Source organism: Lactuca saligna, chromosome 8 (genome assembly GCF_052625555.1).
Source record: "Lactuca saligna cultivar CGN05327 chromosome 8, ASM5262555v1, whole genome shotgun sequence".
NCBI lineage: Eukaryota > Viridiplantae > Streptophyta > Magnoliopsida > Asterales > Asteraceae > Lactuca > Lactuca saligna.
In genome coordinates, this window is record NC_136424.1 from 96,180,651 (window position 1) to 96,198,750 (window position 18,100).

The window sequence follows — 18,100 nt, forward strand, 5'->3', positions numbered from 1 at the left end:
ATGGTTTCAAATGAACCTGAACCTATATATATATCTTTACTATCTTATAAAAGAAATCCCACTATTTCTAAAAATAAATTGAATATAATAATATTATTTTTTTAAAACGTTCAAATCATTAAGCTAACAGTACAAGTAGTTATCAATAAAATAATATTAAATTTTAACATGTGTTTTGAATCCTTATTTTTCTCAACAAATTGTATCTTCTTCCCTGAATTTCGGATAATTCAAATTTGAAATCATCAGAAAATACATGTTGATTCAAATATTTCTCCTATAGATGGCTCTTTATTAACAGGTTTTTATTTTAATCCTTACTTGTAATTGATTTCATCATTTTTAACTTTTTATATTTTTATCTTATAAATATATTGGGTGAAGGTTTTATTATATCAGGTTTGTTCCTAAAAATGTTTTTACTATGTTTCTTTAATGTGTTGGCTTTGCAGGTTCAAAGAACTCAACCAAGAGAGCCAGTTAGAGCATTGTATTATCATTACTTTGTATATTTTGACATCTTACTTTTGCAATAAAGAACGGTTAAACACAAGATTTGACATGATTAAGGTAGTTTGTATATTTTTCATATTGTTTAGTCTAAAAATGAAACCTTTTTCATCATTGATCCTTATAATATCAAGTTTTATCACATAGACTTCCTGATTACGGTGATTATTGTCCTTATTATAAGGTTCTATATAGATTTTGTTCAATATTTTAAGGTTTCGAGAACCTAAATCAATATGAATCCTTGAATTACATACCATCGTTGAAAATGTTTTAATTTGTGACCAAACTTGGTTTAAAATCACAATGAACAAGTTGACACCTGAGTATTTTGGCATTCTCAAAGGCCTATTTATCGACTTTTCAATTACAACACCTGATATTCTAAAGGTTTATTTTTATAAACTATTATTTATATATTTTAGCATTTTACTTAGTAGAACATTAAATTAACAAATGAATTAAGGAAAAAAAAAAGACGATAAACAGTACAAACTTAAAAGTCCAAAGTTAGTAATAAAATCATAAAGAAGACAAACTTTATGTTTTTTTTTACATAATATTGTTTCTGCTAAGACCACAAAAGTATTAGTGAAGCCTAACGAAAATTTAAAAGGTGATAAAGTTTATACATCAAATGTGGTGTATAAAGAAGTGTTGCACGATTGATAATATATAATTAGTCATGTGTTATTACAAATTTTCATATTTTGTGTATTCTTATAATTCTTTATTTTTGTTTGAATTGCTTAAACATTTCATATTTTATGTCATCTTGACCAGTTTCTTTTTATCGGTTATTTGATGTATCATGTAATAAATAACACCATAGTTTGATTATTTTGTCTTCGACATGTACTTTCTTTTGTAACATAACAATTTTGTAGAGGAAACATATCACCGAAAGAATTTACACACCCCGCCGCTTTGCGCGGGTACATTGCTAGTGTGTGTGTGTGTGTGTGTATATATATACACACACACACACACACGTTGTTTACCTGCGTCAACTGACTGGTAGAAATAGTTTTTTTATAAACTAGTTTCGAGAGACGATTAGTTTTTTACGCAAATAATCACTACATTAAAATAATTATTAATAAGAGTTGTGCTAGTAAAAACAAAATCAATAAGAATTAAGAATGAAATTTTGGATTCTTTATAAATATATATATGAACACATGATTGATTATGTATTATTAATCGAGCAACATTTATTTATACACAGTGGCGGACCCTTTTAGGGGCCAGAGGGGCCATGTTCTCCCCGCTTTTTGCTCTCCTAATTAAGGTTTATATAATCAAATTGAAAAAGAAATACGATAATGACAAGCTTCCCTCGGTTTCCAAATCATTGTAATACATACATACAGTATATACCTAATATATTAAAATTATGCAATTTAAATATTAACTAAAACAATATATAACCGATAACAAAAAGTTTTCGGAAGATCACCAACCAAATAAAACACAAACCTTATTTTTTTAGGAATCTGTAAATAAGGAAATAAATCCTTATTAAAATCTATAAAAATCCCAAAGATTAAATCAAATTTACAACGATTTAACTCAAACTTTTTAAGAAAACTGAAAAGTGTAAACCTAGAACCCCAAATTTTATATCCGGAAAAAACCTTTTTGAAACTCACCGGAAGAACAACGTTGTCCGTCAAAACCATTGTCGTCTTGTACTCTTTTCCGATCATCGGATTGTTCGCCGCCTTCACACTGTACGCATTCTCCCCGCTTCGCTGGTTGTCGGAGGCTGGACTGCTGAGAGTTTACCTTCGTCGTGCACTTGTGTGCTAGTCGGTTTTCGATTTCCCTCTCAAAGGTATATTCTTCGTCATCTTCTGCAAGTAGTCTCTTTGTGTAACACCGTAAATTTCAGAACAAATTTTTCAATTTTCTTATAAAACATAATTCGATTAATATTCATCAAACAACCATATTAATTATCCAATATAGGTTGATACAAAATCCCAAGATCACAATTGAAAAACTCTGAGTGTGTGTACGGATCAAGTCGGCGCCTTCCCGCGGTCGTCACTAGTACGTGAAACAATAACATCAAACACTGTAAGCACAAAGCTTAGTGAGTTCCCCAAAATACCACGTTTAACACATAATAGCCACTCGAGGCTATAACTATGTGGGTCCGTGCACCCAAACTCTGTGAACCCTCAGGTTCTAACTCTGATAAACATGCACCACATAAATCACATAGAAATAATGCAGTACAACACATAACATACATAGCATACAAATACTCTATCACATAACTCTTGTTACCTACTCAAGGTAAAGTATAGTGAGAAGACTCACCTCGCGTATCTCGGTATCTCACGAATCCTGGAAATCCCTCGTGCTCGATCCTCCGAGCTCTGAATCTTCCTATAACATTATATGTCTCTAATTAACACTTTATATCTCTAAGGTTGACTATCCCTAAGAAGTCAACACAGGTCAACTCTGGTCAACGGTCAATGGTCAACTTTGACCGGACTCGGCGAGTGCTACGGCGACTCGGCGAGTCTAGACGTTTTCACCAACCCTCTGAAATTCCCTTCCTACACGTCGAGTATTCCCCCCCTTACTCGACGAGTTTCACCTGGAAGAATCGCGGGGCCACCCCGACTCAACTCGCCGAGTCTCAAGAACAACTCGGCGAGTCCCAGTTTGACTCAGTCCACTCGCCATCCCTCTCCAACTCACCCTGACTCACTGAGTCTACCCCTGACTCGATTGGACCACTCACTGAGCAATCCCAAGGTAATCTTCAAACTACTCGCCGAGTCTGATGAACAGACTCGGTGAGTCCATGCCATGCAACCACTCCAACTTGCTTCTAAGGTCAGATCTGCTTCCACAATCTATAGATCTGGCCTCCCTAGACTGATTCATCACGTAAAGCTTCTATCTTGGTGCCCATAACACACCCCATGGCTCATAAATGGAGTTTTGACCTAAGGCATGAGGATTCCAATCCAAAGCCTCCATTGATTCCCAAAAAGCTTGGGTAAAGGGACACTCTGGACCTCTAAGGGTCCAGATCTATGATTCAAACCTTATAAGGGACCAAGAGGACACTAGATCTTGCCACAAAAGGGTTCAACAAACCCTAAATCTAGATAAACAACAACAAGGAAGAAGATAACTCGAAATTATTACCACAATAGTGATGCTCTGGACTCCAAACCCTCAGAAGTGGCTCCACTTGCTTTGGCTAGTTCTTCTCCTTCCTTGCAACAATGGCACCTCCAAGATCAATAATGGCCTCCTACTTACCTCCAAATGCTCACACTCGATCAGGGTTTCACTCAAGGGACTGGTGAGCACAAATGACGGCCATTAGGCCCTTTAAATAGGTCTCAAACCCGAGAAATTAGGGTTTCATTACACAGCGCTGACTCGCCGAGTCCATATCCTGGACTCGCCGAGTCCAGGCGCGATCCCGCGTCCAGATCCGCGTCCCTACTCGGCGAGTCTGAGCTCCAACTCCCCGAGTCCCCTCTCAAATCACCAAAAAAACACAATATATAAGATACCTGAAAAATCCGGCTGTTACAACTCTCCCCCACTAGGACTAGACTTCGCCCTCGAAGTCTTGTTCTAAAAACAGTTCCGGATGCTGCTCCTGCATCATACGCTACGGCTCCCAGGTCATCTCTGATCCCTTCCGGTGTTGCCACTGAACCAACACCAGAGGTACCTCCTTATTTCTCAGAACCTTGATCTTCCGATCCCTGATGGCCATTGGTCTCTCGGCATAATTCAGGCTTGCATCCACCTGAATATACTCTAACGGAACCACTGCCGATTCATCGGCTATACACTTCCTCAACTGCGACACATGAAAAGTGTCGTGAATTTGTCCCAACTCTGCTGGCAACTCCAACCGATAGGCTACCCGGCCTACCCTCGCAATCACACGAAATGGACCTATAAACCGGGGCCCCAACTTGCCCCTCTTCCTGAACCGAATCACTCCTTTCCAAGGAGAAACCTTCAGGAGAACGAAGTCGCCGACCTGAAATTCAAGCTCGGACCGGCGCCTGTCCGCATAACTCTTTTGTTGGCTCTGGGCGGTCAATAACCTCTATCTGACCCGCTGTATCTGCTCTGTCGTCTGAATCACGATCTTTGTACTGCCCATCACTCTCTGCCCAACCTCACCCCAACAAATGGGAGTCCGACACCTCCTACCATACAACAGCTCAAAGGGCGGCATACCGATGCTCGAATGATGGCTGTTATTGTAGGAAAACTCCGCCAAGGGTAAATACGTATCCCAGCTACCCCCAAAATCCAATACACATGCTCGAAGCATGTCCTCAAGCGTCTGAATCGTCCGCTCACTCTGGTCGTCTGTCTGGGGATGATATGCGGTACTAAAATGCAGTTTAGTACCCAACTCCTCATGAAATTTCTTCCAGAATCGGGAAGTGAAACGCACATCACGGTCCGAAACAATCGAGATCGGCACCCCATGCCGAGATACCACTTCTCTCACATAAACCTCCGCCAACTTCTCCGCCGAAGAACTCTCACTGATGGCAAGAAAGTGAGCGCTCTTCGTCAACCTATCCACAATCACCCAAATTGCATCAACTCCTCTGGCAGTCCTCGGCAATTTGGTGATGAAATCCATAGTGATCTGTTCCCACTTCCACTCGAGAACCTCCAATGGCTGTAACTTGCCATGCGGTCTCTGGTGCTCGGCCTTAACCCTTCGACAGGTCAAACACCTCTCGACAAACCATGCGACGTCCCTCTCCATACAAGGCCACCAATACTCTTTCCTCAAATCCAAATACATTTTCGTATCCCCGGGATGGATCGAAAATTTCGATCTATGAGCTTCTTCCATCAATGTAGTACGCGTACCGCCCACAAACGGTACCCAAATCCGGCCCTGAAAAGTCATAAGCCCACGACTATCCGAAACGAACTCTGAAACCAAACCAACGACCCGTTCTCTCTTCTGCATCTCCGGATGCACAGCCTCGGCCTGTGCCCCACGAATGGCGTCCAGAACTGGAGCTATCACGGTCAATCTCAAACATACATTTCGCAGTGGAGTACTCTCCGCCCTGCGGCTCAACGCGTCAGCTACCACATTAGCCTTGCTCGGGTGGTACAGGATCTCACAGTCATAATCCTTGACCACATCTCCTCTGCCGCATATTTAGGTTAGGCTGATCCATCAAGTACTTCAAGCTCTTATGGTCCATGTATATCGTACAATGAACCCCATACAAGTAGTGACGCCAAATCTTGAGGGCGAACACCACTGCCCCCAACTATAGATCATGTGTGGGATATCTCGTCTCATGAGGCTTCAACTGCCTCGATGCATATGCTATCACATGTCCCTTGATAAGTTTAAAAGCAAACTTGAAGATCGATTAGATCTATGAAACAGGTAGAGAAATAACCAGATAAACAATTAAGAACAAGCTAATGGATCAAAAGGTGTCGAATGACTTAATAAACAATCCTCAGAAGAGCTCGATAAAGAACATCAACTGTAGAGGATTTTAGGGTTTACAATAATCAATGAGAGTGACGATCGCAACTATACGCATACATGCATGCATATATTTATAATAAAACCCTAACCGTTTATCTAAGAAAAAGAAGGCTAATCTAGATAAACACGGATTGACAAGCCCAATCCGGCTGTAAAACAAAAGGGCCCAAGACGCAACACAATAATCTTCAACAATCTCCCCCTTTGTGTCTTTGGCACAGAGTCTTCATTCCCTTTTAACAGCAGAAGGCTTCTTCACCGTCTCAAAAATCCTCGGTATAATAGCCAGAATGTGGTGCCTGAAAGTGATATACCACCGAAGCATATCAGTGAAGTTCTTCTTGTCTGCTGTAGAGTTCTGCTTGCATTGGTGAATGATGTTTATGATATGCTCCAGACAATCTGTTGAAAACAGATGCTTGTCTACCAAAGCAAACAGAAACTTGTGCTTGTCGCCTCTTGTGAACATGACCGTCAGATTTGAAGAGTCAATTTGCCCTAACTTCATTTTGTGTACGTCTCCTGTCTTGGAAGTAGGCTTGACGGTCAGTTTCTTGTTCATTATTTTTGCTATTTCCTGATCCATAGTGGCAAGCTCATGGATATAGGAAGCCAACATTCTTTTGAGATGTTTCAGAATCGGTTCATACTCTCTTTGATTGGAGAGAATAATGTTCTATAGCAGAATCCAATCATGAGGATTCAGATTGGGAAGATCTGCCAGAGAAATAAAATGTTCTGTGTTGGCCGTTCCTCTGTTGACTTTGAAGTTAACGTTCACAAATTTCCCAGTCGGTGTTGGTTTCAGTACCTTGACTTTAATTATCTTCTGTGCACTCCATGTCAAGTACTGTGGTTGACCATACTTCAAATAAAAATATATTAATTCTCTGTCAACCTTCAAGTTTGGATGAGGGACATCAGCAGTGACATCGAAGTAATGAAATGTAAAAGCCTTTCGTGTGATTGGCATGTCAAACTGCGAGTCTTTGGTATTCTCACACTCAAAGGATGCAATCGGTTCCAACCAATATATGGAGGGAAACTCAATCGCTTGATTGATGAGTGTGTCTCTGTCCCATTCTGGGAACAGAGTCTTCTTGGCTTGTAGAGTATCCTCATCCTCCTTGATTCTTCTTTCTTTGGCCTCGGCCTCTCGAGCTATTTTCAGTGTTTCATCCAGCTCTTTATCTCTTTTCTTTCGTTGAAGAGCTTCAGCGATAGTTTCATCAGTATCTGACTCGCTCTCAACAAGTAATTGTTTTCCAGAACCCGAAGCTAAATTAACCTTCGGTTCTGTCTTTGGTATACCCTCCTCTCCCCTTTGTCTCGGAAGAACAAGCTTCTCCGAGACACCCTTCATTTCGCTCAAAATGTTAATCGCAGGAAGGAGTTTAGCCTGGAGATGTTGTCTGATGGTAAGGGTAAGAAAGGGATCATGAGTGTCAAGGACAGTTGTCAACATATTCTTGACATCACCAGCGCAACCTTGAAGAACAGCCCGCTGAGTTTTCAGCAAAGAGATTTCTTGTTGTGCCTGGACCAGTTGTATCTTCTGAAGGTCAATAGTTGCCTGATGCCTGCTGCTAGAGAAGCAAAACGTGAATCCAAAGATTGGAGAAAAGAGGTGGATTCAGTTTTGAGGTCAGCACGCAGAGCCTCAAACTTGGAGGTTTCACCCTGAAGGGTAGCCGAAAAGGAGTCTACAGACGTCTGAAACTTGGCCGCATTAGCATCAGCATGTGCTTTAAGAGAATCAAGAAAGATCTAAGTTGTGTGAACAACCTCAGAGACTTCCTTTGTAGCTTTGGATCATGAAGCGGCTGAGTTGTCAATGGCATCGGTGGAACGATCCAGAGCGTCAGTCTACGTCTTGATCGCAGACTCGATAAAGGCTTTCAGCACCACACCCCCATAGGCTTTATTATCAGCCAACAAACTATCGAGTTTGTCATGAATTTCTTAAAGCTGCTGACTGGTAATAGGGGTATCAGCATCAGTATCTGTGGGAATCCGGTATGGGCTATAATAAAGAGAATCGTACTCTTCATCATCACCGCCCAAGGTAGCACCGGAGGTGGAGGATGGAGAAGGTGATGGTGGGATGTTGATGACGGGGGTTTCAACCACAGTAGTAGCCCCTGTATCAGATAGATTGACTGTTACTGGTGGTTGGGAAGAGGTGGTAGTGACGGATTCGGTGATGATTGGAGTGGGAATCGAAGATGTAGGAATAGTAACAGAGAAAGGAATGGTTGAAGTCGGTAAAGAGGTTGGTTCTTTTGTAGTGGGAGGGATGAGGATAGGAACAGAAAGTGGGACCTTCTGTTTCGGTGATGGGGGTGGGGTAGGAATTTTAGGAGAAGGTGGAGGAGTGGGTGGTTTTGTAATTATAGGAGATACTGGTGGAGAGGGAAGATGAGTGTCTGTAGGAGAGGATGGTGGTTGAGGAGACTGAGCAGTAATGGGCTCTGTTGGAGAAGCATGAGGAGCAGCAGCCTCTGCGTCTGATTGGTCATTTTGAGCAGAGCCAGGAGAAGGGGATCCTTTGGCCCTTTTAGCCATCTTCTTAACCTTCTTTGATTTGGACTGAGAAGGTTCATCTGCATCATGTTTTCGCTTGGAGGATCTTGGCTTTCTCTCTTTTTTCGATTCAGATTCTTTCTTCTCTTGTTTCTCCTTTTTACCAGCCCTCTTGCCACGGTTGGCAGGCTGATCAAGGGCTTCCAAGGCGGCTTTCTGTTCGTCAGACAGAACCCTTGGAGGCAAGGGAGTTCTGGTGCTATAGTCAGCCATGATCTTGCTGTGAGGCGTGACACACCTGTACATGGATTCAGGGATTAATCCATAATGTATAAACTTACTTGGATCAGAAACAATAATCTTCTTAGTGTGGTAAGAAGATATTGAAGCCAGAAGAGCATCCTTCATCACAGGGATTTCTAGGGAATCCATGGCTTTCTTCGTGATGAGCGTCCAGAAACGTCCGCAAGAGATCTCGGAGTACCGGGTTGAGGTGTTTAGACTCTGAATGACTTGAGACCAGATTATGGAGCCATAATCTAGGTTGATGCCATTGTAAAGACCATAGAGAATGGTGAGAAATCCTTTACTCGTGGTATCAGAACCACCACAGCGTTCCGCTAAACCCTTGATTAAAAGGGTAAGCAAGCCATTCTACTGAGAAGGAAGACAAGATTTCTTGACCTTTGCGATTGTCGTAAAAACATCGGTATAGCCCATCTCGTACATCATCGAGAAAAGCTGGGTAGTTGTGACAAAATCCGGTGAGATGACGGAAGAATCAACGGCAATCCCTAGAAGAGAGCAAAACTTGGTTTTGGAAACGAAGGTTTTCTTGTCATGGATGGTGAAGTAGATATGATCTTTGTGTTTGTCATAACTTGCTGTTGTGTAGACTTGAGAAAGCAGGGACATCGGAACGGCTTCCACCTGTGTGAGTGCCAACAGCAATGGGGAATATTTTAGACATTCCACCACATGGAGCATGTACGCATCATATAAGAAAGGGGTCATCTCGATAATCATATTCTGATTAGGCTTGATGGAAAGCAAAGATGAAGATGCAGTTTGATCGTGTGCAGAAGAAGAACTCGCCATTGTTGAATTAAAGAAGAAGATGAACAGTGGAAACTTTTCACAGAGAGAGATTACGTGTGTGGAAAATACCAAAGAACACGATCACCCCTTATTTATACCGTTCACTGGAGAGAGAGAAATCGTGATGATGAGGGAATCAAAACGTCGCCTGAAAAAGCGCGATTGGATGTTATAGTTTATCCCAGGAATACGTCAGCACACGTGGGTGTGAAACGAATCAATTGCACGCGCCCAAATCATATTTTTGTACCGTTTGAAATTCCTTGTGCCCTTGTTTGGTTACAACTGAAACTTAAAACCACATACCAAACAGCAATCAGAATGTTGGAAATATTAATTTTCGTGCATAAGAGTGTGAAAGATAAAGAAATAAATCAAAGGTGTTTGAGATGTGAGTGTTGTCTATAAAGAAGACAGAAGGCGGAAGATTCCGGGCAAGAATCACTTCCTTCAAAGCCAAGAGAGACTTGAAGTGCTTGTGTGGTTTCCCTAGAAATACGATCAATTGTCTGTTAATAAACAATGAAAGGCATCTTTTGATCATAGGTTGTGGGGTGGCTGTCCTCTAACCGAACATCAAGTCTCAACATAAAACTGAGTGTTGGCAGAGGTACCTGTGAGACCGATGTGATCTGTTGAACAGGTAGGTGGGAATTATCTTGTGACAAGCATGGGATAAACAGAAATCTCAAAAAAAAATTAAACTGGACCTCTTTGGGAAGAAATGTCTTAGGAAGAGACGATTTCATAAAAGATCACGCAAAAAGAAAATGAGATTTCCAAGTAACATTTTGAGTATAACACACACCGTCAATTCATTTTAGGTATTGGATGTTGGGTTTCACTAGGAACGTGGTAAGCGAATCCAAGATCATAAACACAGATGTTGTGTAACCATAAGCTTCAGTGGTAAAGACCGAAAGCATCAAGGGTTACTTTAGGGAATCGAAGGTAAATGTAGAATTTGAGGAGGTGGTTAAGAGACCGAATGTACCTTCTGCTATAGAAGTGGGACAAAGCAGAGCAACTCATGTTTCAAATGAGAAGAGTAAGGTAGCTCTAGACCGAGTGTTGAAAAATAGCCTGATTGGGAAGAAACGATAGGTATTAATCGAATCATTAAGGCTTACTCAAGGTCATAGAGGCTTGTGACAACATACAGCAGCATGCATCTAGGGACGTCTAACTAGTCTGAGAGAAAAATAAAACATACCTGGGTGAACACTACCGAAGGTGATACTTGTATTTACCTGTGCAAAGCTTACACCAACCAGGACTGGGAGTGGTGGAAATAAGTAAGAAACAGAATAGAAACAGAAAGATAAAATGTTTTTGTGATTTTGAAATTTTTCTGAAAAAGAAATAAAAACAGAAAGATAAAATGTTATTGTGATTTTGAAATTTTTCTGAAAAAGAAATAAAAACAGAAAGATAAAATGTACAACATAAAAAAAATGAAGCAGAGATAGACCGAGCGATCTGTGTATTTCGGTGACATTAAATCTCCAGAGCAGAGAGAGACCGAGCGGTCTGTCTATTTCGGTTCCATTAAATCTCTAGAGCATAGATTTGAGGATTCGGGACCGACTCTCCTACCATCATACCTAAGTCTTGTAGAATTTTTTTTGAAAGTCGCTTCAGGAAGAGCTTTGGTAAAGACATCGGCCAACTGATCAGTGGTTCAAACAAAGTGTACTTCAACGTTTCCATCTTCCACGTGATCTTTGATGAAGTGATACCTCAGTGCTATGTGCTTGGTCTTGGAGTGTTGCACTGGGTTATGACAAATCCTAATTGCACTTTCAGAGTCACAATATAGTGGGATCTTTTTCATATTGAGTCCATAGTCTCGAAGTTGACTCTGGATCCAAATCACTTGAGAGGTACAGGAAGCAGCAGCAATGTATTCTGCTTCAGCAGTAGACAAAGACACGCACGTTTGTTTCTTTGACTGCCAGCTAACCAACTTCCCATCGAGGAATTGGCAGCCGCCAGTGGTGCTTTTCCTATCGAGACCACAACCACCAAGGTCTGCATCTGAGTAGGCTTGAACGAAGAAGCCTGAGTTAGAAGGGTACCACAAACCTAAAGAGGTAGTTCTCTTGAGATAACGTAATATGTTCTTCACTGCAAGCATGTGAGGCTCCCGTGGATTTGCCTGAAACCGAGCACAGTAACAAACAGAAAACATTATGTCAGGCCTGCTAGCAGTAAGATACATTAGAGAGCCTATCATTTGACGATAAAGTGTAAGATCAACAGCTGGTTTATCTAGGATGGAGTGAGTTTAGTGCCGAACACCATTGAGACTTTGACCTTTGAATCTCCCATCATGCCAAATTTTGCTAAGAGAGTCTTTGTGTAAGCTTCCTGGTTGATAAAGATGCCTTCAGGTCCCTGTCTAATATTTAAACCAAGGAAACAGTTAATGGGACCCATCGAGCTTATTTCAAATTTAGTCTCCATCAGCTTTCTGAATTCAGCTGTTAGACTAGGATTCGTAGAGCCAAAGATGATATCATTGACATAAATTTGAACGATCATAAGGTGGTTACCTTCCTTTTTGCGAAAGAAGGTTGGGTCAACCGAACCTTGTTTGAATTTGGACATCTTTAAAAATTTAGTCAGCGTTTCATACCAGGCTCTCGGTGCTTGTTTCAGACCATACACAGCTTTATCCAAAATGTAACAATGATCGGGATACTTTTCATTCACGAATCCAGGAGGTTGCTCCACATACACAGTTTCTTCGAGATCGCCATTGAGAAATGCACACTTGACGTCCATTTGAAAGACCTCAAAGTTTTTGTGAGCAGCATAGGCAAGAAATATTCTCACTGATTCCAGCCTAGCTCCAGGAGCGAAAGTCTCTTCATAGTCAATGCCTTCCTCCTGACAGTATCCTTTTACGACCAAACGTGCTTTGTTTCTTATAACGTTCCCTTCCTTGTCCAGTTTGTTCTTAAAGACCCATTTGAGACCAACAACCGAGGCATCTGAAGGAGTTGGAATAAGACGCCAGACTTTGTTCCTTTCAAATTCATTCAGTTCGTCTTGCATAGCTTGAACCCAATCGGAGTGATCAAGAGCAGTGTTAACTGTCTTTGGTTCAACTTTTGATACGAATGAGTTAAACATGCAGAATTCGACTTTTGAGAACAAGGATGCTTGTTTTGCCTTAAGTTGTGATCGAGTCAGAACTGTTTCAGAGATATTACCAACAACTTGAGAGACAGGATGATCTCTGGTCCATTTAGTGAGAGGAGGGAAGTTTGGATCAAAAGATGGATCTAATTCAGCATTTATCATTTCTTCTGGTTCGGACAGACTGTCGAAGTCGTATGACATATCAGCATGCTCCTCCTCGACAAATGATCTTACAGGGATGTCTTGTGAATCTTGAGCTACAGTGGTTTCTTGTGGTGTTGAGCTTTCGGGCGTTGATGCACCTTCAGTTGGTGAGGCACTTTCGGATGGTGAAGCACTTTCGGTTGGCAATGTGCTTTTGGTTGAAGGTTGAGACTTTAGCTCCCCCTCAACTTGTGAACTTGGCTGGGATGAAGGTGGATCCTCCCCCTCGACTGATGGTGGACACTCCCCCTCGACTGATGGTGAACACTCCCCCTCAACTGACGCATTGTGTTGGGGAGGGTCTTGTGAACCTGATTCTTCTTCATTCATTCCTCTTGCAGCATCGTCAATAAGTTGCTTCAAGTGATCTACCCTGTTGTCTGCTGCACTGGCTTCAAAAAGAGTGGCATTCTCTGGTTCATCAAAAAGCTCCATGAATTTCTCGAATAGATTAGCGATCGAGGCTCTGACTTGGCCAGTTTGAGGAAAGATTTCTCCAGCCGTGTCTTCGTTGGCCTTTAGCTTTTTAACATAGCTATCATCAAAAGTCACGTAGTAAGTTTCTTCTATTTTCCTTGAACGCTTGTTTAACACCCTGTATGCTTTGGAAGTAAGAGAATAACCCAAAAATATCCCTTCGTCAGCTTTGACATCAAACTTGTTGCGGTGTTCTTTGGAATTGAAAATGAAACACCTGGAACCAAACACATGGAAAAACTTCACATTTGGCTTCCTGTTGTTGATGATCTCATAAGGAGTGAGAGTGAAGCGTTTGTTAAGATACGACCTGTTCTGTGTAAAACAAGTAGCAGAAATAGCATCAGCCCAAAAATATAAAGGTAAGGAAGCAAAACTTAGCATTGTTCGGGCAGCTTCACATAAGGATCGGTTTCGTCTTTCGACAATCCCGTTCTGTTGAGGTGTGTAAGGAGCTGAGAAGTTGTGACTGATTCCCTTTTCTTCCAGGAATTCTTCAAATTCTTTATTTTTGAACTCCAACCCATTGTCGCTTCTGATATTGCGAACGACCTTCTTCAGCTGTACTTCAATCTGCTTGATGAACACTTTTAGCTTGTGAGTCGCTTCAGATTTAAGCTTCAGAAAGAACACCCATGTAAAACGTGAAAAGTCATCAACAATAACAAGAATATACTTGCTACCACCAATGCTTTCTATAGAAGATGGACCACATAAATCAATATGAAGTAATTCAAGTGGTTCAACAACTTTAGTGTTTATTATAGATGGATGACTTTGACGACTCTGCTTCCCCATTTCACATGCAGCACATAGATGATCTCTATCATACTTGAGCAATGGAAGACCTCTAACGTGACCTCCAGTGACAAGTTTGTTGATATCTTTGAAGTTGAGATGAGAGAGTCTTCGGTGCCATAGCCAGCTTTCGTCAGATTGTGCTTTGGATAACAGGCAGATGGTTGGGTTTCCTTTGATTGGTTTGAGATTTAGGGGAAACATTTCACCTTTGCGCTCTGATTTGAGAATAACTTTGTTTGTCTTCTTCTCAATAATTTCCGAACCTTCATCATCGAACGAGACCTTGAGACCAGTACCTCCAACAAGCTGAGATACACTGATGAGATTATGTTGTAGTCCCTCTACATATGCAACTTTCCTGATTGAGAAATCACCGTTTGTAATCATCCCATAGCCTTTGATGGTGCCGAAGGAGTTGTTTCCAAATTTGACATTTCCACCATTTGAAAGAGATCTGAATTCCATTAGATCTTCCTTCCTTCCTGTCATGTGACGCGAGCAGCCACTATCAATGTACCATTCTTCGTCAAACTGCTCGTCACTGATAACCTGCAAAAATTAAGCAGATTTAGGAACCCAGAGCTTCTTGGGTCCGCGTGAGTTTTTTTACCGGAATTGGAATTGTAAGAGAGATGTCAACTAAGTATGTTCTTTTTATTGGTGTTGTTTCATCTTTCCTTTTGATGGTGAAAACTTTGATTTTATTTGGATTTGATGGTTTTGGTATTGATTCTGATTCAATATCTGAAACCTTCTGTTTTCCTTTTTGTTCAGCTGATGACTGAGATTTTTGAGAAGGAACAGAATGGACTTTAGGACAAGAAAAGACAAAGGATTTTGAAGAGTTAGAAGAGTTAGAATGAGATAGCTCAGAACGGTATGACTTCTTGGTTGAAGATTCTAGGTGACTCTTTTGCTTTTGATTAACAGTAGGACTAACCCTAGAGTTTTGATCTCTTTTGATTTCCGAATAAAAACTGTGCTTTCGGTTGGAATCAATTTCTGAACCGAATCTATGCGTTCGGTTGTTGTTATGCTCTGAGCCGAACCTCTGCTTTCGGTTGTTGTTTTGCTCAGAACCGAGCCTCTACTTTCGGTTGTCATTGTGTTCTGAACCGAACTTCTGCTTTCGGTTGTTATTACTCTCCGTTGATCCAACAAGATTTTTCTTTGGTTTTAAATTCCTGTCTTGATGTGAGAAATAGGCATTTTGCGATTGCCAAAATTGTTTTTTTTTCTGAGAGATTCTTCCTGTATCTCTGATTTCTTTCTTGTTTTTGATTTCTCATCTGTTTTGGTTGAAGATGGATGTTAGCTTTATGTTTTTGGTTTTCGTTGGCTGATCCACTCTGAACTGATGTAGTTTCACTTGGGGATGTGACTTCTTTTGCAAGAAATTCTTTCTCTTGAGGAACATCTTTTGTTCCACTGGTACTTGCCACGTTGAAGCCATCAGGTTTATTCAAAGGTTCTGGTACGTATCTACCTTTGCTTTTCCATGAAGTCCTTTCAGACAGACCTACCGTTTCATCAGCATTGTCAATGGGAGCAGACCAGAAGAACTCGTCACAACCATCAGCATTGTCTTCGTTCACAATAGTTGTTAGTTCAGCAGTTTGATGTTCGGTTACACCTGTGACTTTGTACACCTGATTCGGAGTGGTTCTAACTTTTTGGTATACGACTGCCTTCTCTACAAGAATCGGGGACTTTTGTTGGGACAACCGAGCGAATTCCACAGAATTTTCTGAAATGAGATTTTTGTGGTTCTTGGGTTCATTCTTGACAAATTCTGAACAATCAACTGTGTCCTCTACAGAAATTTCACTCATATTATCGTCCTCATTAAGCTCAGATGCATTTTCAACATCAATTTTGTTTTCCGAGCTTAAGTTGACATTCAGTGAGTCAAATTTTTGTATGGTTTCGGTTCTTCGCTTCAGTTTATCATTTTCATCCAAAAGATTTTTTAGCATATTCTTGTGGTCCTTGGATTTTATGAAAGATTCTATTTTGTCCAGTCCATACAAGTATGTTGGATTAACATCCTCAGACGAAATAATACTCTCACAATTATATGCATCAGCATCAATTTCATCTTCCTTAAACTCAAGAAAAGGTAAAATCATGCGATGAATCTTTTGCCCTATTTCACAATTCAAATGAAGCTGAGTAATATTAGTATAAAGACGTTTGGCAATCAGACAAAAAACATTTCGCTATTTCAAAAGCTTTAAATTGTGTCTTTGAAAATAAATGTTTTCATCTTTTATTTTGATTAACTCCGACTCCTTCAGTTCGATCCACATCCTCCGTTCCTCACTCTTCGAAGACACCCTGCTTAATTGATCAGTTAGGTTAGAATTGGTGACCCGAGTTTGAGTTAGACTACTATCTAGATGAGAGATTCTTGAATTAACACTTTTTAATTCCTTTTCATATGAGCATTGTGGGACTTTAAATGAGACAAAAATTGATTGTACCTTCTTGATCAGTTCATCAAGTTCGTTGAACTGCACGCTGAGTGGTTTGGCAGTAAAACACATATTCTGTTGTTCCTTGTCATCATTTCCCCCATCAGTGTTGTATCCCCTCATCTGAGAAACGTCGGACACCATCAGGCATCTTCCTCCACTGCTCTCTTCTCTCGCTACGTAAGCCTTTCCATGGGAAGGCTTTCTCACTTCATCATCTTCGGACTCGGTTGACCATACCTCCACGCCACCGAACTCATCATCAGCTACCGAACCCTGCACAATTAAATCATTCATAGAAGGGTTAGTAGCAGATTTCTTCTTCCTTAACTCATCAAGCTTTTTCAACAATGTGGCTTCTTCATCATTTTCCTCATCCTTTTCTGCCATCTTTTTGAGGACGCAATCTTTTGCATAGTGGTTCTTTCCTCCACAATAATAGCAGCTTACTCCAGAATCTCCTTCAGCCTTCGGTTCCTTCTTTGATTCTTCAGCTTTTGGTTCATCTTTGACCTTTTCAGCGCTATAGCTTCCTTGCCAGTTTCGGTTCCTGTTGGTGGGGAATCTCTTCTTGATGAATCTCTTAGGGTTTGACACCATCATAGCATAATCCTCAGACGTGAGATCATAATCATCCAAGTTGAGATCTTCGTCCTCTATCACAGCTTTGCTTTTCGACAGGAGGGCCAACGAACCTAGACTTGAAACCACGGTTTTCTCCTGTAGTACGATCTTTTCTTGAGATTTTAGGATGCCCACCAGTTTCGCCAAAGAATAGGATTTGAATTGCTCATGTGCTTTAACTGTGGACACGATTGCTCTCCACTCAGACCTAAGTCCGTTCAAAAACGTAACCTTCTGTTCAATAAGCTTCCTTTCGATGTCATGTTTGATCATCTTGCTAAGAAGATGATTGAAGCGATCGAACGTTTGAGTCACCGTTTCTTCTGCTCCTTGCTTGAACTCACCAAACTCAGACAAGAGTAAGGTTTGAATGGAGTGTTCAAGATCTTCGTCTGTAGAGTACAATTCACGTAGCCTGTCCCATATCTCTTTTGCAGTCGTGCATGAACTTACCAGCCTAAAAGTATCGGATTGAAGAGCAAATCTAATCAATCTTAGCGCTTTGATATTGCACTGAAATTTAACTTTTTCGTCTTGCGCTACATCTTTAACATCTTTTAGAAGATCGTTATACTCCTTTTGAGTTTTAATTATCCTTGAAGTTGCTGAATGAGAAAACGGTCCAGAGATAATTACTTCCCAGATGAGGTATCCATTATCCTCAGATCCTATGACATAATCTTCAAAGTGATTCGCCCAGACTTCA